Source organism: Castor canadensis, chromosome 4, assembly GCF_047511655.1.
Source record: "Castor canadensis chromosome 4, mCasCan1.hap1v2, whole genome shotgun sequence".
Taxonomy (NCBI): Eukaryota; Metazoa; Chordata; class Mammalia; order Rodentia; family Castoridae; genus Castor; species Castor canadensis.
Window position 1 is genome coordinate 159865608 of NC_133389.1, and position 22102 is coordinate 159887709.

Consider the following 22102-nt stretch of genomic DNA (forward strand, 5'->3'; position numbering starts at 1 on the left):
TTTTGCCCTGTGCTACTGATGAAGAAAGAGAATTATATAAATATATTTGATTTCTGCCAAAGACTTGGCTTGGAAGAGCAAAGTGCAGAAGCCACTCTCATCTTACTGGACTAAGCAGATGTCAAGTCCCCACCTGTTCTCACTAGAGTAGGAAACCTGTGTCAGGTGAAGAAGCCAATGTCATCTCTGTTGTCTATGGCATATGATAAATGCAATGATGTGCTAACAAATGCAATGAAAGATGGTAGGAAGTGTGACACTCTACTGCCCGCTGGAGGTTGTGAAACTTTTATAGCAAAAGAGATGTTCATAAGGACAAAAGGGCTTTCTAGGAAGAACCCTAGACAATGCTGTGACAATACCAGCTGAGTCTGAAGACTAAAGAGATCAGCTTGATTGGAGCATAGACTTGCAGGTATGGTAGGGCAAGGTGATGTTCCTGAAAGTGAATTTTCTGTTATGTTAAGAATGTTTTTAGTTTCTCTAGATGTGTGTGTGTGTGTGTGTGTGTGTGTGTGTATAGGGAATCAGTAGCTTGTACATTTCACAGCAATAAGATCTGAATAGATTTTAGAAAGATTACTTGGCAGCAAGGAACTAGGCTTTAAAAAGGTTGGTGGCACAGAAAGTGGAAAGGAAAAGGGCTGGCAATACCTAATGCAATGAATCCTTTGGTGTTCATTGGACAGTCCAAGCAATGACTACTATAAATCTAAAACAAAACAAGACACTAAGGATAGAAAGGTGGAGAGGATTCAAGGGAGTTTTAGGATCAAGTAAGAAAATGTTAAGAAGGTAATTCTTAAGTTTTTTTAATAAGGATTTTATGTTACATTAAAAAAAACACAAAATGAAAAGGGTTCAATTAACATATATTTTAGAAGTTCTTCCAAGAGCCCTAGTATCCAGCAGCTATAAAGGGTGAGGCCTTTTTCACTGCTCATTTAAGGGAGATGGCTCTAGTTCTCAAAATCAAACTTGTTCTGTCAAATCCAAGACCCTGAATTTATCCAAATTGTAGAAACAGGCTTTTTCCACCAGTCCACCACAATACCTCTTGTTCAGATCAACACCAGCTTTAATTGCTGATTGAATGCTCTCAAATTCTAAAAATATTCATACTGTTTCATCATCAGGGCCATCAGGAATTTCAAATATACATTTTCCACCTTTGCAATATTTTTCACACTCTTTCTTGGTTTCAACTTCCTAGTCTTCGTCTGCTTCTCTTGCATCAACCGTATTCCTCAACAGGACCACTTTAGTAGACACTAAGGATTTCAGTGAATGGATTTGAATCTAAGTTCTTGGATGCATCCTGAGATTCATTCATCCTCCTCTGTGGCATCACCCACAGTGATCCCATTGCCCCTCCTCTGTGGCATCACCCACAGTGATCCCATTGCCCCTCCTCTGTGGCATCACCCACAGTGATCATGACAGTGCTGTGCTCAGTCCTCAGTCCCTGCTCCTGCTTCTGTAGGCCTTGGCCTTCCCAGAAGCCATACTTCTGCATGATCTTATGTGTTACTGTGACACCTATGTCAGCAAGGAAGGAGTTGCAGGCCCAGTTGAAGATTTTTGGTCTGTCTTATTCCTGTATACTGGGGGAGGAATAGCAGTTGTAGACTCAAGATCAAGGTCTTGAGTCTTCTTCATATGGAAAATCTTGGGCATAACTACTTGTTTTTCTCTACAAGAGAAAGTGGTGGGGAAGGACAGAAACTCCCATACTTCTTTTCCTCCTTTTTCACTCATAAGCTTCATCTTCTTCAGAATCTGAATCTGGTCACCTTGAAAACCCATTAGCTTCATGTCTGTCTTTACGCCTTTTTTCCCTTTTACTTCCTTCTGTCTTTCCAGCTTCCACTGCCTTTGGCGCTCCTCTCTTTGGTGCTTCACTACTTTTTCATAATCATTAGGAAACATAGGATCATATTGGTCAGCTAAGGGAATCAGAACTTCCCCTGCAGAAAATTCACTGGGAACAGGGTCCTTCAGCCCAGCCTCCTCATGCACTTGTGTGGCCACAATTTGCCAGTCGTCTGAGGAGCCACCTTGCTTCAGGTCAATGACTGGAGCAAGTACTGTGTTTTGTTTTGTCCTTTGGTTCTTTGATTGAGTGAGAGCTGCCTTCATTTGAAACTGAGGCTGCAGAATTTAAAGTTTTTGGACCAATCTTCTGCTTTTGAGCCTCTGGTCTCCATTCCTAGGTCATCACACAGGGACATCTTTTCAGTTTAATCCTAGTTTGTGGGTGACTGCCTATGTGTGGAGTCCAGCTGCACCCCACCCCAGCCTGCAGATAGTCACAATTCTCCCTTCAAACAGACTTATTCTATATACAAATTGAAGTTTTGCAAAGCAAAACTATGCTTGTTATATGGTTTGTTCATTAAAGGTACAAAATTGGGCAGGATATGAACAGAATACTTAGTATTTTTCTTCTGACATGAATTACAAAAGGGATTTACACAAGTCGATTTTGTGGGCAGAAGCTGGACAATGAAATATTGACTTTGCTTATATAAGTGTTTGAACTGAACTTCACCTTATTACAAGAACAGGAATGGAAATTATAGGTGATTATTACTTTTGCAAGTAGTTAAAATGAAAAGATTTTCGAAGGCTTTTTGTTCAGCTAAGGAAATTATACAAGGGAAAACAAGCAAGAAGAAACAAAATCCTATTTCCTCAGGAATATACTAATTACTTATATTATGCATCATCTAAAAGAAAAAAAATATGAGCTTTGATGCTTCCCTCTCAAGTTTGCTTTGTTTGTGCATATTCTCTTCTTCTTCTGCAAAAATCTAAAAACCCAAATTGTCATATCACCCACAAAACACTTCCACTGGTATCTTTAAGAAATAAATGTGTTTTATCCTATTCCCTACCACTCCTGTAGTATTTTTCCTGTATTCTTTTCATTTGAATAAATACTAGAAGCTCTTCCTGTGGTACTTGATTTAGTTTCTGTGACCTTGCATAGAGTTTTGTAATTTATTTGGTGTGTATTAGCTGTCCAACAAGCATGATAACTGAAATAACTGTGGTCATGTATTTGGTTAGAAGTTCCACTATTCCTCTTTGAAATTTCTTGTGAGACACTTGTATTTTTATAAATAAGTCATTTAAGTACAACTTGTAAATCTCAGAATGGTTCAATTGCTCCAATTTTTTTAACCTTTATATTTTTACTTGAAGCTAAATTTTTCAATTTAGGATCTCATACTGTTTTCAAATCAATACAAATTTCTAACAAAAGTCCACACTCTGCTATCAAAATTATACGTATATATATATAATTTTTTCTGTAAAATTTCTCTGTAAAATTTGATATAATGCCAGTAAAGTCAGTTACACGAATAAGTAAATTTTATTCAATGGGATTACTTATAGAATTTAAAATAGTTGAATCCGTACAAAACTTGGGAGTTTGGAAGCTTCCTTAGAAATTAATATAATTTTGTCTAAAAAATTGCACTACCTCAAGGTTTGAATTTTGGTGTATACCTTATTATATGTGTATTTTTTCCATCATAGTGATAGAATGACTTATTCTTCCTGGAGATTAGTAATAGGATTCTATGTCCAAACTTATGATGAGATACCTATGATGGAAAGATGTGAAGTTCACAGTGTGTGCTTTACGTAGAGGGGTGATCCGTGTGAGGCAGTGTACTAGCTACTTGTGCTTTTTGTTGTCTAATATGGTCAACAGCCTAGCAAAGTAGAATTATCAGTCCCATTTTATTGATGATTAAACTAAAATCCTAAAAGGTTCACAAATATCCCAACTAGTAAATGACAGAACCAGCAATCAAACCTAGATATTACTCTTTTCAATACAGTATGAAAGATTTCCCTGTTCCATTAAGAGATAGGAAGCATTAGTGTATTGTGCTGATACACATGCTGCAGAAAGGAATCTTCCAGTAAAGCAAAGGTTTTCCACAAAGAAGTTGCCAAGGTAGAAACTCTTCGTAAGGGTAGTAGCCCTGGCAGCTGAGAAAAGAGGCCACGGCAAGGGGAAATCTAAGCAAGTGCTTCTTTATTAGACTTCTGGTCTCTTATAAGATCTACTGTGGTCAGACAAGAGGTAGACTGCAAGGATTCCCTTACAAATATTTTTGGCATATCCAGGCAATGTACCCAGGAATGATGATGGGAACCAGCAACATTGTCAGTTTAAGACTCAGAAATAAGCCCTACATTCTGATTGTACTTGAATTAGGTGTTTTTTAAGAGTCCTTATGGTAGCAGACCTATAGATGTCTAATTTCACTGTGGGTATTATAAACCACTAACATGCACCAATTACTGCATAAGCATTTGCTTCATGTTTCAATGCCATGCTTATAAAAGTTAATGGATTTTAATGAGATTTTTTCAGTGTGATTTTTAATAGACAAAAGAATTACACTTAGAAAAGAATGTAAACCATTGAATGCATTCAAATTTCATCGTTATTTAAGCATAGTCTAGAAAAGTTGAAAGAGAAGCATAATGAAGGGGTAGGATTTTTTTCTGTTAGATATCAAGCATATTATGGAAATCTAGAAATATAGCATTTTTCAGAAGAATAAATCATTGTGCCATACTATGTGTGATAAAGGTAAGATTGTAAATCTGTATGAAAAGATGTACTGGTCATTATCTTACCCCCTACACACACACACACACACACACACACACACACACACACATAAATTCAATTTACTGAGAAATAATATGAAAGAATATTATTTGTAATTTCTTACTAAGCTTTGCAAGAGACTATGAAAAATATAAATACAAATTAAAGCCATTGACCTGGAAAATCATCAGTAAAGTTCTAAAGCAGTTAAAAACTCCCTGCATAAATAAAAATTGAAGGGTTAATGGCTTTGTCTTAAAAAAGAGGTCTTGTTATCAATTGTGCATAAGCCAAAGAGGTGAACAGCCAATTCACAGATTAAGAAATTAACATGGTCATAAACATTAAAAATGTGTTAAATTTTACAAGTAATTCTAGAAATACATCTTAAAAGAGCAAACGAGATGCATTTTGAGCTGTCAGAGATACAGAATGAAGACAAGTTAGAGATGTATGCACTGTTAGAAAATCTGTGGAAAGAAGGTTAATCTCATATACTGATGAAACTTGGTACCACCTTTTGAAGGGCAGAACTATTAAATTTTATGAAGTTGAATGCTATTTAACCTCACAGTTCTACTTCTGGGGATCCCTTCTAAAAATGCTATTATAATAGTAGAATACTATAATACTATTAGAGCACTATAAAAATAAGAATATTCACTGTAAGCTACTGTCTAGCAGAAATAGAAAAAAACCTGAAGATAATTTACATATCAAGGAATAATACAGGAAGGTTTGAATAAGTTTGGTCCATCCATACTGGTTAATTAAAATTGAATTCAGCTGCAAGTAGTAGGTAATACATGCGCACAAATTAAAATAGATGACACAAGGTAGAAGTGTGAATGTAAAGGCTGGCATGTCATCCCTAGACTCTGCATCTCACTGCTCCACCACCCACAGGATGTGACTCCTTATCCTCTTGGTGTGCCTCAGAAGTGACTACATTTATGATGTAGAATGGTATAATGTATGAAGAGGAAAAAGGGCCTGTGGTGGGAGTTTCCTATTTACTAATAAATAAATTATAGTCTTCAAGAAAACAGGTTGGCTTAGATCTTATTTGTCAGAATTCAGTTGTATGGCCAAGCTTAACAAAAAAAAAAAGTGGAAATCTTTGTTCTTTTTTTTTTTACTAGATGTCATTTGTGATTTTATTTTGCTTTCCTTAAATTTGTCCTACCTTACATTCCTGCTCTTTCTAAGGTTTATCCTTAAATGGCAGCATATTTTAATATTAAGTCAGTGTGACATTCCAACAGGCCACACTTAATAAGTATTTGCAAATTATAAAACAAGGAAGATATTACAGTTTTGGAACTACTTGGAAGAATGATTTTTAAAATAGAGTTAGATTACAAAAAAAGAGCAATGTTCAGAAAGTTATTTATGTCATGAACTGTCTGACTCAGTTTTCATATTAAGAAAGTAATGATAATAAAGACTTCATAGAGTTGTCATGAAAATTAAGCTATTTTGTATGAAGTGCAAATAGCAAATGACTGGTATGTGTTATATGTGTTCATCATTATTACATAGTTGTCTAAAAGCACTGTATGTGAATAACATGTGCTACTTTTTTATTTTTTTAATCTGCTAATAAGAAAAATACAGCTGGATGAATGTCAGAAGCAACATGGGTACAGATTATATATGTGTGTATACACACACACGTATGCATGTATACTATATATGCCTTTTTAAGATTTTAAAACACTCCTCCTCTAAAGAAAATCAAGAGACTTATTAGAATTTATTATATGGTGACATGGTGAATGTGGCTTTAGAATCATGTTAGAATTAAAGGTTTTAATCATTTAGGTATGTTGGAAAAAGTACTATATTAAAGAACAGTAGACATGACTTCCAAGTTTTACCTTTTATTCTAACTTGAATATTTGAACACAAGTCATATGATCCCTTTAAGTAGATTCTTCCTACAATAGAAAGTGATGGCAAAAGTAGCTTAGTGTTAGGAACTTGCTCAAATTCCATTTTTTCTACTTAATAACTTATTGAGTTTTATGATCTTAGAGATGTCACAAAAATACTACAATCCTCAGTTTTCTCACTTGGAAAGTGAATACCACTATAGGCCAAATGTCTAATCCCTTGTATTAATTATATATATATAGATATATATAGATATATATGTATGTAATAAATATTATTTTCCTTCACTCTTTCTCTTTGAGCCACAATTTCCTTATAGTAAACTAGAAATGCAAAATGGTATCTTATTCTAAATGAAATGCAACATTCTATCCAGTGTGAATATCTCATTTAAAAAAGAAAGCACAATTTAGTAAATATACAATTATAATCAAGAGGTGGTAGAATAAATTCAGTAATAGAGCTCACCTGGATGGTTATAAGAATCTATTGCTTTATGGGAGGACCTACATTAATAGCTTGCTTTAGAAGAAGAGGTATTTTCAATAACAAGAAAATTTAGTTACATTTTAAATCCCCAAGTAGATATTCACAGCCTCCCTTTTACTCCTCCTAGATGTGGCTTTGGATTTTGCTTTTGATGTAATGCCTCTGGGCAAGGAAAATGCACCTGTGATCCTTGGGGCACCTGGTACATCTATCTGCCACTAGAGGAGGCAGGATCAGAGCTATGCATAACTGATAAAGGGGAAAGAGACTGAGCTGTAGGGTGAGATTGCTTGCAAAGCACTGAATCAAGAGAAGAGGACCAAGAATATTGGAGGAAGCGGTGAGGCCACTTCTTACTCACTAAAGACAAAACTGTAGGTAATAATTCGCACTCCCTGAGATGATCTTAGAAGATATATTCAGCAGTTATCGTCTTGCCTAGGGAAGAATCCACAGGTCAAAAGAGAATTTAAGAGTCTTTTGCAAGCATAGTCATCTTTTTAGGATTTAATAAACACTTATAAAAGCCATTTGATGGTTGAATTTTGAAAATCTTAAAGGAGGGAAACCTGAGAAAGGAAGGCTAAGGAAATAGAGGCTTGTAGAAGTTAAACTGTTTGCTATGATGACTTAGAAAACAAGTCAATGTCAGCATTTATGTTCAAAGTTTCCACCCTTGGGTTTTCCAGACCATTCCATCACAGACTTGACAATCCTTCCTTTTCCCTGTGTTTACTCACTAGTTAAACAGGCATGTGCCTTAAAAATTCAGGGTCTTAGGTCTCTACCAAAGAGGAGGAACAAAACTGTTATACAAAAACCCAACCTTGAATAACATTGACAAGACACAATAAAACTTCTAAATATAAATTTATTTTATCTGGTTCTTCTGAGCAACTAATCAGACAGTAGAAATGCTAATATTGATGGAATTGGGTAAGCACCCTTCATATCACTAATTCATTTATATAAGAGAGTTTAATTAATTAACAATGAAAACTCAAAATATACAGAAAGGTATGACAATAAATAATATCAGAAAACTAACTGAATAAAAGAAGACTGAACTATTTAAAATAATGATAAGATTTTCATCATGCTTTAATTCTAAATCAGTACAAACCAATAAAAACAATACCATTGCTATGAAGACTTCTTAAAACTTTACTGAAAGAGCTCTTTGAAGCTTCTTCTCCATTGAACCAATAATAACAGGATGATGCCATTTAAACTTGCAATAATTGATGTTTTAATTTCTTTACACAAATGGTGTTTTGTCTCCCTTACTCTGTTATCTTTTTTCTTGAGCATTTTCCAGTATTGTTTTGATAGGATAATTAATGGCATAGTTGTTTATTTTAAAGTGATTTCTGTTTCAGGATACCTTTAAAAAAATCCACTGTCATTGCAGAAAAGAGCACTGCAACAATTAACTGTTAAGTGCTGGTGTGAATTAAAGCTCTTTACAGGTAGATAAATCAATCTGTCACATATATAATTGCCAGGCAAAGTGGTTACACTTTTAGCCATTTGCATTGGTTTGCAGCTTTTCTATTCTAAAATGATAAATCATCATTTGTTAACATACAGGTATACCTTCCATAGCTAAGGAATAAGTTTAATAAAGACTCTTCTGGGTTTCAAAGATAGAAGAGGGACGGGGCAGGCTTTTAATGGTGCAGTAATGTCTTTTTTTCCCTCTGTGGTGTGTGCTTTTGGCAGCTGATTTGTAATTATTCATGGACCAAAATGGTTTTAAGGAAAGAAATTTTCATGCTCCAGATGACACACAGTCACAGCTGAATACTATAACCTCAGAGAAAGTAACTCCTGAGGTGGCAGAAGCTGAAATCTGTGTGAAATGTGCAAAGAAAGTGTTTTAAGTACAGGTCACCTCTAAATTGCTGCCTACTGCTTTTATACTGTGTCTACAGGGAGCCTCTGATTTTAATGTTTCCTTTTTTTCTTTCTCTTTCCATTTTATTTATTCCATGCCTGGTACCATGACAGTCACACAAATGTTTTCATGGCCTAATTAATATAGTCTCTGGATAAATTCATGATACACCCTGAAAACAAATGATTTAGCAGTCTACCTTTCATTACACTGCAATTAATGGAAGAGCCTGAGGCTAGCTTAGCTTTGATACTTAAATGTCAGCATTTGGTTCAGGAATTCTATTTACATAATCTGTTTACTAATTGCTGACTCAGTGGATTTTCATGATATTGAGCCTTGACTAGTCTGCTTTTTAAGTCAGCTTTCCTTTCTAAGATTGCGAGCCTAAAGGAAGAGAAGTAGCAACCAGTTAATGAGGATACAAAGTGGTGGGGCTCATTGATTTTGTTATGAGTGGAAACAGATATTTTGATTAAATCTGTGTGTGTAGCTAAACATAATGGATTAACATCTTGATTAGTGCAAAGCTAAAAGCATAACCTAGAAATAATAGTGAAAAAGAAATATATTGCCTGCAGCAGGTAAGGAAAACAAGGGGTTATTTCCAAAGAAATACCCTCCTAGACCAAAGGAAGCATGGGGATTTGTTCAAGGAACCTGTACATATTATATATGAAAACAAAGGCACTGACACATTCCTGAGCATGCTCAGTTTAAGGTCACAGTTCAAGAAGGGATCATAGAAGACACATATTTGAGCATGTTTATTTCAGGGTCATGGAGTACATTTCAAAAGGTTAAAATGGGGACACTTTTGATGCACGGATGACACTCGCAGGAATTTCAGGTGCTCAGGGTTCTTGAGCCTGCTCTGAGAATGAAAGCACAGACAGATTCTAACAGCAGAGGTTGGAAAGATTTAATTTGTAGAGAATTTAGTTGCAGAAAAGAGAAGAGAAAGACTGCATATTGGAGAATACAGGGTGACCCGGAAACCGGTGATCTCCTGAGTCAGGGTGGGGAGTGGGGTTTTATAGCCTATTTTTGCATTACCTGAGGGTGGAGATGCCTTTCAGATGCAAACAGGCATTTCCTAGGGAGGAGAAAGTGTCTCCTTGACCACTTGTCACCTTTTGGGACCTCTTGCAGTCCGTCCTTCAGTCTTTCATTCCCCCCTCTCTCTTTTTTTTTTTTTAATTGTTTTATTATTCATATGTGCATACAAGGCTTGGGTCATTTCTCCCCCCTGACCCCACCCCCTCCCTTACCACCCACTCCGCCCCCTCCCTCTCCCCCCCACCCCCTCAATACCCAGCAGAAACTATTTTGTCCTTATTTCTAATTTTGTTGAAGAGAGAGTATAGGCCATAATAGGAAGGAACAAGTGTTCCTGGCTGAGATAAGGATAGCTATACAGGGAGTTGACTCACATTAATTTCCTGTACATGTGTGTTGCCTTCTAGGTTAATTCTTTTTGATCTAACCTTTTCTCTAGTTCCTGGTCCCCTTTTCCTATTGGCCTCAGTTGCTTCATTTCCCCCCTCTCAATGGTCGCCAAAGTTCTCCTTTTGAGTTTAAAACTTCTCCTAGGTCGTGTGGGGTATAAACCGTTAGGGGGCGGTTTAGGATAAGTTTCTGAGCTTCAAGCACTAGAAAGCTTACTGTGGCCATTGCTCTGGGGCATCCTGGCCATCCCTTGGCTACCTGATCTAACTCTTTGCTTAAGTAACCTACTGGCTGGGGAGTGATGCCCCAGAGCTGAGTCACCACTCCTAAGGCCAGTCCTCCCTTTTCATAGAAATATAATTGAAACTTGTCTTGTATTGGGAGACACAGGGCAGGAGCTGTCATAAGAGCCTTCTTTAACCTGTGGAATGCATTTTCTGACTTGTCATCCCATTCAATAAAGGGCTGGATATCCTTCTGTGCTTCCTTAAGGATTTGATATAAAAGCCTGGATAGATCTGCATATCCCAGGATCCAAATTCTACAGTATCCTGTGACCCCCAGAAAAGCCCTCAATTGCTTTAGAGTTTTAGGTAGAGGATTGGACAGATTCTATCTTCTCCTAGAAACCTCATTTCTTTCTCCAGGACAAGACCTAAATATGTAACCCTAGACTGACACAATTGGGCTTTTTCTTTAGAGATCTTACAACCTCTATCTGCTAAGAAGTTTAGTAAGGACCCGAGGCTCATGAAATGACAGGCTCATTTGGTCCACAGAGCAGGAGGTCATCTACATATTGTAGCAGAGTAGCTTGTGGATATTGCCATTCTGCCAGGTCTTGGGTTAGAGCTAACCCAAAGAGGTGGGGGCTGTCTCTGAATCCCTGGGGAAGGACAGTCCAAGTGACCTGTTCAGACTTTCTTGTGGGGTCCTCAAAGGCAAAGATAGGTTGACTTTTAGGGTGTAAGGGAATGCAAAAGAAGGCATCTTTTAAATCCAGGACAGAGTAGTAAGTAGTACCCGGAGGTATTTGGGCTAAAAGTGTATAGTGATTTGGAACTACAGGGTGGAGAAGCACTACTGCTTTGTTGATCAGGCAGAGATCTTGGACTAGCCTCCATTTGTTAGGTCCCTTCCTGACACCAAGAATAGGAGTATTATATGGGCTGGAGCATTCTATTAGCAGTCCCTGTCTCTTTAAGTCTTTGATTATGGGAATTAGCCCCTCCTTAACTTTTGGCTTTAAAGGATTTTGTTTTTGATGGGGAAACCAGGAGGGGTCCTTGAGATGAATTAGAACTGGGGCAGCTGTTCGTGCCCATCCCACAGTGTGTCCATCCATCCACACCGTGGGGTCTACTTGTTCCTCTATTAGGGGCAAGCAAAAGTACTCTCCTGGGGGTAAAAGTACCTGTAACCACAATTTGGTTAGAAGGTCTCACCCTAGCAGAGGAGTAGGGGTTTCTGGGACAATTAAAAAGGAGTGACAGAAATGGAAATCTTCCCAGGAGCAATCTAAAGGATGAGTGAAATAACGTTCTAGAGGCTGGCCTGATATGCCTCGAACAGTAATTTTCTTGGAGGACCTGGGTCTGGGAGAGAAAGGAATAGCTGAGATGCTGGCTCCAGTATCGATAAGGAGGCTGACCTTGTGCTTTTCAATCGTGAGTAAAACCTAGGGCTCCTCTGTTTTTATGGTGGTCAGAGAAGCCTGAATGGCAGGCCCCGGGACCCATCATTGGGTGGGAGGCTTTGACCTTGGTTCCCTTGGGAACCAGGGACAGTGTGACTTCCAATGTTTTCCCTGACAAATGGGGCAGGGACCCAGAGGGTAGCTTTCTCTGGGGGCACTCCTTCCTAAAATGGCCTGCCTGTCCACATTGAAAGCATGTCTTTGGGTTTGGCCTTTGCCCCGGGGGACCCTCTCTGAATGCTTTTCGATCAGAGCCTCCTGCATCCTGCCACTTATCCTTTCTCTTTTCCCTTTCCAGGTCCTTCCTTTCTTTTTCTAAGTCCCTGTTATGGTATACAGATGTGGCTACACAGACCAATTGGTCCAGATCTCTGCTCCCTTCAGCCACCAATTTCTGGAGCTTTTTACGGATATCTGGTGCTGACTGTGTTAGAAATTTATCTTTTAGGATGATTTCCTCTTCCTGTGACTCTGGTATAATGTTGTTATGCTTTTGTAAAGCATCCTTAAATCTCTGTAGGAAAGCTACTGGAGTTTCTAAGGGTCCTTGCTGTACAGCTGTGACTTGGGAGTAATTAAGAGGTTTTACCTTGGCTCTCCTTAGACTCTCAAGAATGCAGTGGATGAAATGGTTATGGCTCATTCATCCTTGTCATCTTCAGGGTCCCACTTAGCGTCATACCTAGGCACTGCCTGATCTCCTGTTGGAATTGGGAATTGAGGCTCCCTTCTAGGTATCCAATGTTTTTGTCTTTCTTCTTCCTCCCCCTCCTCCTTTGAGGGCCCAGTCTGAGACAGGCCAGTAGGGCCACTTTTATCTAAGTGATAATTGTCTCCAGCTGTGACTGCCTGATCTAGAACCCCTGTTTCTCCAGAGAAGTGAGGGTCTGAGATAGCAATAGCATTACATCTTTCTAGCTCAGTTCAAAGTTTTGGCTGACTTCTCTAAATGCTTGGATGTACTGATCTGGGTTTTCTGTGTAAATTTCCTAAATCCTTTTTTATTTCTTTAAGTTCACTCACTCTAAAAGGAACATGAGCTCTGTCCCCTCCAGGAATTAACTGGAGGGGGTAGAGGTCCTGTGAGATGGCATCTAGTGTGTGAGGTAGCTGGGTAAGGGGGAAGAGGGGGAGCTGATGGAGCATTAGATGGGTTTTTTTGCTCAAGGGAGTTTGGGGGCTTTTTGCAAAGGGTTACCATGGTCTGGGTATCAAGCCTGCATTTATTTAGCCATTCTGGGTGGTCTCTAAGGAAAAAGAACAAGTGAACATATGGAACTTTGGTCCACTTTCCCTCCTTTTTACAGAACATATCTAATTGAAGAATGGTATAATTAATGCTGCCTCCTTCTGGCCATCTTTCCTCATCTCCCAGAGGATACTGTGGACAAGCCTGGGTGCAGTAAAACTTGAGTCGCTTTCACTGAAGACTTTCTGGATCAAGATCTTTCCAATGTTTTAATAAGCAAGCAAGGGGGAGGGATCTTTCCTGGATCCTTGAGGCTTGATTTCCCATTTAAAAAGGAAAACAAGGGAAAATTGGTCACCTTAACAGAGGTTTCTCCTTTTATCTAAGCATTCCCAGATGAGGAGAAACTCTAGTGGGAGAGGGCGTCCCGCTCTCCCTTGCTCCTTCCACTGCCATTCATGGGTAGAGTCGTGGAGGATTTACAGATAGATATCTCAGTTGCACCCACCCCCCTGAGATGATCTTTGACCAATCTCTCATCTATTTTGACTTGCCCATTTGCCCTGTGACCCAAGTAGGCCTAGTTCTCCTCTACAGCTGGATGCTTGTAATTAGAAAAATAACTCTATCAAAGTAACCAAGAGGGCTTGCATGGCCAGGAGGATCCCTTTAGAGGCATGGATGGGGACTCTTAATGAAGTAGACTTTTGTTCCCCCCCGTATATCCTGTGAGGCATATATGCTTTCTATGAAAGGAGAGAGAGAGAGCATCTGGAGGTTTTTGCTCTGGTAAGGGGCAAAAACAGAGACCTGAGGTTTTTGCCTTTTAACTGGTTTTTTTTTTTTTTTTTTCCCCTGAGGGCAGGCTGTGGAACCTGTTTAACCAGTTAATCTGATGCTTGACAAAGACAGTTAAACCTAAATTGGAGACTAGCACTTTCTGATGCCTGTAGGGATTTTTCCCAAACTCCCTGAAGAAAGAAGCTCACTGCTGTTTACAGCAAAGGCAGGGAGGGGGACACTCATCCTGAACTGCCTGGGAAAGGGGAAGGAGAGGCTGAGGGTTGGGGAAAAAGAGAGTTTCCAGGCTTAATGCATGAGGGATTATTGATCATCCCTGCTGTCCAGGTTGATCCTGCCCAAAGGCAGTACTGGAGCACTGGATGCAAGAGGTGACCTCCACTCTCAGGCCACAGAAACCATGAAGGAAGCATAAGAGATCTGATTGTCCATTTGCCAAGGACATGGCTGGAGGGGTCCAAGATTTAGCCACCTTTGGGGCCTCAGGGCAGGTCAGGAAGTTGCATCTCCAGCCTTTGGGTGACACTGGGGAGTGCCCCGGCCAGAACACCTTTTGTGGCTTGAAGACAAACTTTCCTTTCCACCGGCTGTTTTTGGACCTCCCCTTAAGCTGGTCAGATCTTGAAAGAGAGTGTTAGCGTTTAAGGAGAGGAAAAAAGAAAAAGCCTTGGTGCACTGAAGTCGAGTTCTGCCCACCTAGCATTGGCAGTGCAGTACAAACCACTGCCTGGCCTCTGAGTTTCCTCAGATTGTCTGCCGTACAGCTGTAGTGGGCTCAGACCTTTTCCTCAGTTTCCCAAGGAAGAAACCCTCCTTAACAAGACAGAGAGAGAGGGAGAAAAGGTCAACCTGAGAGTTCCACCATAGCTAGGCCATGGTGGGGGGTCCTTCCTGGAAAACAGACTCCACCGGAGTGCCAGACGCTCACAGTCACGTTCCTAGGCAGTCTTTCCCAGTTTGGCACAACCTATACAAACCTTGGGTGACAGTTGGTCCCTTTGTGCATCACCAAATACTATGCATGGATGACACGTGCAGGAATTTCAGGTGCTCAGGGTTCTTGAGCCTGCTCTGACAATGAAAGCACAGACAGACTCTAACAGCAGAGGTTGGAAAGATTTTATTTGTAGAGAATTTAATTGGAGAAAAGAGAAGAGAAAGACTGCATATTGGAGGATGCAGAGGGACCCAGAAACTGGTGATCCTGTGGGTCAGGGTGGGGAGTGGGGTTGTATAGCCTATTTTTGCATTTCCTGAGGGTGGAGATATCTTTCAGATGCAAACAGGCATTTCCTAGGAAGAAGAAGTGTCTCCTTGACCACTTATCGCCTTTTGGGACCTTCTGCATTCTGTCCTTCAGTCCTTCAATTTGAAGGTGAGTTCCTATAGGTGTTTGCCCCTAAAATGCCTACCTTGCTTAGTGGCTAAAAACTGTCTCTATCATTTTTGAACTTCCAACAAAGTTTGAAGTTTTATGACATAAGGCACTGCAATTATACATTGTCTTTGAATGTTGGAGTAGTATTTGGTACATTTTCATTTTATTCCATTTGGAGACTTTGGTTTAAAAAAAAAGCACTAGCTAACATACAAGATTTTTATAAAAATGTAACAGTGGAAGAAAATTCCATAATACAATTTCATATTATACCTGATGATTACAGAATGTTATTGAAGGCCATAAGAAATTTGGAGTTAAGCCCAATTAGATATTCATCCATATAGGAAATTTCACAGGCTTATAGTTGTGTGGAAATAGGAAACAAGTACAACAGTTATGAATAAGAGCAATATGGGGGATATTTTCAAATTCATTTATTAAGCATACAGTCATTAGAGATGCAAGCCAACCACATGTGAATTATCCTACTAACAAAGAGGTTAGATTTAAAAGAGAAGACATTTGAAAATAAAACCATAAAAGCATTAATTAAAAAGCTAATTATGTCATAGCAATTTGGCAAAAGGCCTGTTTTGCATCTTCACTTATATCTAATGTCCTTCCTGGAAAGTCCCCCTAATTTTTTATCTATGTTCCTTTACTCTTTCAACAATCTAGCTCATCTTTGTCAAGAAGATTGCATATTTAAACTCTTACTAAGAAAATGTTCTCAAATTCTCTGAGTATTCATGTAGCCAGTTTGGCCTGTACTGACTGATATGGCTAAGAAAACTAGGAGGGACAAGTATTTTTAAAAAGCCCAGGAATGAAGGGTCATCAAAATAAATTTAAATTATCAATTACTTTTTGCAGACATTATGACTTGGTCTTGGATGACTCTGAAATGCAGAATGAGCACCCAGTTTCCTACTCTGGGAACCTCCTCTGGACAAGTGTCATTGCACACTAATCACATTCTTATTTTTATATATCCTGCAGCTTTCATTCTCCCTAAAGCATATCACATAGTCTTTCTACCCATTCAAGAGTCTTTTACCAATATAACACACACACACACATGAGATTTGGACACATTTGGAGTTTTATTTTCTATAAATGCCATTTTAAAGTGGAAAAAAACCCTTTAAAATACCTTCTAAGTACTCATATTTGCAAATTGTACAACCTATTAAAAATTCTGGACTGCATGAACATTTATTTAGTGTATGTAATCTCTGATTGCTACTGGCTCCAAAAACTAATTGTTTCAAATAGGTTTCATCAAAGTAATTTAATTAGAATTTGAATGAATGCTTATTTGAAGCCAACATGTAAGCTTTATTTCTGAAAATAGTGCCATCTTTAATGATGAAGGAAAATCCATAATAAATGACTATTGTAATGACTCAGAATGAATTTAATATTTTTCAGACATTCAGGAAGTTGGGAGTGGGTAGAGGTGAAAGAAAGAAGTGATATTTGCAGCAATATGAGTATAGCCAGTGTTTCAGTGCACATTTGGGGACTCAATGTGCTATGATCACTTATTGGGAAACACTTTTCTTCATAACTTAGGCTCATAGGAACATGTAGCAGAAGAAGTAATCATTTCTTGGTAACATTCTGCCTCTGATTCAAAAGGGCTTCTTTAAATGCTAATGCGTCTTCCTTACAACTGTTTCCTAGAGCAAATTCACCCTGTGGAATTCAGGTTACTTCTTTAGTAGAAGATGATTTCCTGATCTTCATTCAGAGAAGCCTTATTTCCAGCAGGAATCCCAGCTGAGACTCTCATTTTACAATTTACTTTTATCTCCTCACTTAGAAGCTGATCATATGATAGGATATTTTCCCCAGTCTTTTTTTTTTTTTATCACTGATATGGAAAAGAACTCTAATGCTGCTTAGAATTTAATTACTCTCTAGAATATATATAAGAAAATATTGTCCTTCAGAAAGCCAAATAACCTTTTTGTCAGTTTTAGTTCTACTCTGTTACTAAAATATGCTTTTGGTATTTGGCATTCTGCTTTAAGTGAACACTGCAGTCTGCTTCCCTACATCCTTAAGATTGCTGATATCTAGTATAGTGATCCTTAGTTCCCTTGGGCTTTTGAGTTGAAGATGATAAAACCAATAAAATACAGCTCTGTCAAAAATGGATGTGGGTTGGATGCCGGCTACATATAACAGAAACTTCTAATGACCGCATTTCTCTTATTTGTTGATTGTCACCATTTTTAACAAAAAAAGGAAATCAATATTTTCACAGAAATAATTTCTCTTTAGATTTCTTGACATAGTTGTGACATGCAAAAATGATGGGCTCCCATTCTGAAATATTTCAATACTAAGCCTTCATTTTCAATTAGAGAGTTTATAGTTTTGTTTTCTACAAGTCAGGACTCCTGGGATGTGTTCTTGAGCTCACTGTAATTTCATGCATTTTGGAACTTTATCATGTTCAATTTAACACTTTATAGTACATTTTGTTGTTTTCATATCTAATACCAATAGTGTTTAAAGCTCATTGAAAGCAAATCAGTTCTTACATTGCATTCACATCCCAGGAAGGGCCTCCACAGATCTGGGCACAGTGAAGATACTCAATAAAGAATATGTATTGAATAAATTAATCAAAGGAAAAAAACTATGTGAAAGAATAACAGATAAATGAACTATTTTATTAAATTGATATTTTCATATAGCAATATCTATCATGTGTAACTCCATTAATTGTAATAACTGCAAATAAGGTGGCCCCAAATTATTTGCTGTTTTTCTCCCTTCGATGCTCGCCTTAATGACTTGCTGAACATACAGGATGCTGAAGTGATGTTCTTAGACTTTTTATGCTGGGTTATATAAGAAGTCTTGCATATCATACTTGGGTATCTTGGAATACCTGCTCTCAGAACTTGGCCACATGACATGAGGAGCCCAGCCACATAGACAAGCCATATATTGGTTCTCTTTTTGACTTCCGCTGACCCCTTCAACTGAAAACCTACCTTAATCTCTGGACAGATCTATCAGGGCAAGTTTAATCAGGAGAAAGGAAACCATGCAATTATTAAAACAGGGAAAGTTTACTGTAAATAATTATTAACTATAATAAAGATTGGAGTTTTTATGTCAATTGATTGGTTGGAGAATATAAAAAATACAATAACAAATAGTATGATATATATATAGTATCATATATAGGATATATATATAGTATGATAGTAGATATCATATAATTTGATATGTGATAATTATTACCACTAGGGTTAAGATTGAGTGCCAAATAGTAGAAAGTCAGCTCCCTACTTCCTGCCCCCTGTTCCTGGCCTGGGCTTAGATCCAGACTTCAGTGGAGAAAGCATAGCTACTGAATGTCAAAGGGTTTCTATAAATTGCCAGAAATCTGACCTATTGGGCATGAGGGAAAGCTGTTCACAGGGAGACATCTCACCAGAGATGCTCTACTGAAAAATTACACAAGAGGTAGACTAGGCAAATCTGTTGTTCTGGGTGCTGCTGATCACCATGCACTGTAGGAGCCAGGTGCTAGAGAAGCTGCATACTGCAAAAGCATCTCAAATTGGCACACTGGAACCAGGAAGCAAAACTGTTTCCTCCTGCAATCTCTCTCCATGACTTCTAATGACAAAATTTCAATGCCAGATAGCAAACAAAAAAATACTTAAAGGACCCAGGTGCAATTTCTCAGAGCAGGCAAAAAGGGAAAATTGGGAGATGAGTCAATAAATTGATAAAATGTACACTTCTATCAATAGTAATTCACATGTTCACACTATGTGAACGAGTCATCTTAGATATGCTGCCCAGGCAAGCCTTTTGTTTCACTCCAGACCTCACTGCTACTGCATCAGAAACCAAAAGAGACCCATCTTAGCCAACCTTCAGAACTATGAAAGACCCTAGTCTTTTATTACTTTAGCTCACTATGCTATGGGTGATTTTGTTGCACAGCAAGGGATAACTAGAACCTATATTATTAAGGTATCCTAATTTATTGTATCTTTCTTTTCCTGTCTACTCAAAAGTAAATGATAGGATTTTAGCAGTCAACATTTTACTTTTCCAAATCCTCAATTGCAGTTTAGAGATTTACTTTATACAAATAGAAATAAAAGCCTGATATAGGCTATGCCATTTATACTATAGCTATGTCATATGTCCAACACTGTAACTTGGAGACCTTTTAGATGACATGTTAAGTGTTGAAAGAATGCTTGTGAACAGAACTTTCCATGGGGAGACCCAATATTATATCTCCATGAATCACACTTATTATTTATAATAGATTGAAAATGGCTCAATTCATATTACTTCATATTACAAAAATTAAAATAGCAGCCCTTAATAAAACTATATTCCTATATCATATGCACAGAATCCTTGGCAATAGAAAAAGATAAATACAAGACAGGTGCCTTCTACACTGACAATATATTTATAGAGTCATACTAACAGGAACTCAAATGGGTTTACATGTATACTCTGATCATAGATTCAAGGACATATGATGACTCACTAATAACCACTGAGAAATAGTTTACTGATACAACCTACTTGAATTTGAGGGCAAAGATTTGATCAGCACTGAAGACTTTGCCCCCAAGAGAATGCAAAACAACAGAACCACCAGAGTACGTATTCTTCTACAAGCATTTGGCTTTTCCCGCAACAATTTTCTGAAAGCAGCGTCAGAGGGTATAAACATGGATACTTTTTTTTCTTGTCACCATAAGCATTGAATTCTAGTGGGCTCTGTTTTATTTGACTACACTGTATTTTTTTAAAGTGTGAGTCCCCTAAGAGAAGAATCTCAGTCATTGGACTTCAAATCTAGCTTTTGTTATATCTTGTGATTAGGGCATTCTCATATTCTTAGCATGAAATCTATGTTTTTACCTGTTCTGCACCTGTTTTCTTTTTTCCCTTTCTGTATACTGGAAAAAGCTATCCTGTCCAATTGTGTGTGGGAATCAAGTCAAGGTTATTAATAAAATCAACTCAGCAAGTAGAAACTGGGACTATTCAGAGAACATAGAATGTTTGGGCACCCTTCTTCAATGTCATTTCTTCTCACTTACTAAAATATTTTACTTCCTCTCTCTCACACCATCACCTTCCATTCCTGACCATATCATTCATGTCATCATAAGAATGTTATAATGCGTTCCTTGATTTAAAAAATATTTTCCCATGCTATTCTAACCAGCTCAGGTACAATCCCATTCCTAGATTCCTTCTTATAAATTCCATGTATGTTTTTCTTCTTCTTACTAGATTTTTAGTAATGATTCACACAGGTGACAATTTCCTCCTTGAAACAGTTGCCTCTCGGCTTCAGGAATAGCATGTTCTTGTTTTCTCTTCTTACCATATTACTATTTCTCAATTTTCCTTGCTATCTTCACCTCTATGGACTATTTTTGCTAAAGTTGCTCCAAGTTCATTCCTAGGCTGCATTTTTCTTTTCTTACCAAACTTCTGTCTAGGTGATCTCATTCATTTCTATGACTTTCAAAGTCATTTATATTCTGATGACTCAGATTTATAGTTCTTTACCAACACTTCTTTTCCAAGCTCCAGATTTATATATTCACCTTGCCTATTTAAATGTGTCAGAGGCATTTCCAAATTAGCATGCTGAAAACGAGACCCATGCATTCTACACAGAAGTTTCTTATACCCAGCATTACCATATTTCAAAGAAATGGCACCACCAATACCCATTACTAAGGTTAGAAATTTGAAAATAATTCTTGATCTTTCCCTTTCCTTAGATATTCATAGTTAATCTATTAATGCCAGCTATGCATTTAAAACATGTATATTCAATCTGTTCATGTGTCCACTGTGACCACCTAAGTCCATCCCATTTGGATCTTCTGCTTCGTTCGACCACTGGAAGAGCTTCTTGTCATTTTTTTCTTTTCCTTCAGCCTCTCCTTAAGTACATTCTCTATATTTGAGCCATACTCTGTTAGTCAATATTCCACAACTATAAAATATACCTATGGTAATCAACTTATAAAGAGAAAAGGTTTATTTTGATTCACAGCTCAAGAATTTTGCTTCATAATTGATTGGCCTCATTGTTTTGAGCCTGTGATAGAATATTGCAGGAATTTGTGGCAGAACAAAGCAACTTGACTCATGAACTAGAAGTGAAAGAGAAAAAGAGGATGGGGCTGGGGTACCACAATCCCATTCAGAGACATGCCCCAACGACCTGAAGTCATCTTGCTATAGTTTTGATTCAATAGTACTAAGTTGGGCACCAAGGCTTTAATACATGGGTCTTCTAAAAGATCCAAACTATAGCACACACACTTTTTAAAAAAATTATAGGAAACTGAGTTTATGATTCTGCTTTAAACTGTTTAATGTATTCCCTTTTCTATTAGAATAAGGCTTATGGTTTTTAACATTATTTTATACTTAAAAATAAGTATTAAAAATAAGTACCCATCATCAATACCCACCTTCAGAATTCCTTTCATCATGCAAAACTAACTCTCTTACCCACTAAAAAATAACTCCTCACTATCCCCTCCTCCCAGCACCTGGCAATCCCTATTCTACATTGGGGACAGAAGATTTTAATTCAGCTCTTGGGCTGCCATTTACTTCATTGTTTGATAAGA

At 37.9% G+C, this 22102-nt stretch overlaps 1 pseudogene; it reads right to left on the reverse strand.

The window, feature by feature from the left end:
- Positions 1–972: 972 nt before the first annotated feature.
- On the reverse strand, positions 973–2231 carry LOC109701773 (splicing factor 45-like; annotated as a pseudogene).
- Positions 2232–22102: the final 19871 nt, after the last annotated feature.